The following is a 1,163-nucleotide window of genomic DNA, read 5'->3' on the forward strand; positions in this document are numbered from 1 at the left end:
AGCATAATTACCAGGCATCAGAGCTTCTGATGGAACCCAGGCCTTTGCACTGTTGTCTTTGATCTGCTCTCAGGGCCTAATGTTCTAAGCACTTAACACTTTGGGGGATGAGAGCACAGTTCACATGAGACTACCTTCCTTAAAACCTTCCATGGCTACCAGTTGCCTACAGACTAAATCCAAATCATTTAACATGGCATTCAAAGCCCTATGCCATTTCCCAACCCTAAATTCCCAACCCAGTCAAAGGGCTTATACAGCATAATGTTTAAGAGTTCAGGCTTTAGATCTCCAGCCAGATCTAGGATTGAATTTTCTGCCTCAGCTCCCTTTCAACAAACCCTAAACTATTTGTAGCTCAAAGCCAAGTTCACCCATCCTTTCTCCATACGCTGCCCTTCCCAGATCCCCATCGGAAAGCATTAAACTGTTTTCCCCCTAAACTCTTGCATAGCTGTAACTGCACTACTTTCATGGTATGCACTTACACTATCTTACAGAGTGGTTTTTTTGTGATGACCTCCCTTAAAAAGGTCAGCCCGATGAAGTTAAACCCCATAGTGCACAGCATATTGCTTGCACATGCCAGGCTGATAGCAAATATTTATGGAATTGAATGAATAAACGAATGAATTTCCCTTTTAATAACCACCCGGCGAATTCATACCTGCTGCCAGCAGGTGGCGGTATTCTCCGTTGGCTCGTACCATTCAGCACACTGCTGTTCATCAGAGCCTAAAATCATTCTGCAAGTCGAGCAAATCCCAGTTTAAGATAGTTTGGCAGAGATGAAAGTTCTGAACTCAGGGTTAGGTAACCTGGCCTTTTAGCTCCATATCTGCCACTAACTACATATGTGACGTTCAAATCTGTTCCTTCACTTCCTGGATCTGTTTCCGTGTCTCCAAAATGAAGTAGTAGGATGGGATGATTTGCATAGCTTGACATTCTGTGATTTTCATACTCTGCAAACTCAAGATAACTAGAGGTATGAGATCCTTGGATAGTTGCCACCATTATTTCTCATGTATTCTAGAATGTTCTTGTGATAACAATATGGTCAGAGGCATTTCCTTAGAAGTCCTCTCCAAATACTCTTGCCTTGTTTGGATATAATGGGCTACACCAGGGCCTGATCATCCTGAGTCTCTGACTAGTGTTGA

This window comes from Stenella coeruleoalba (genome assembly GCF_951394435.1).
Source record: "Stenella coeruleoalba genome assembly, chromosome: X".
In the NCBI taxonomy this organism is placed as follows: Eukaryota; Metazoa; Chordata; class Mammalia; order Artiodactyla; family Delphinidae; genus Stenella; species Stenella coeruleoalba.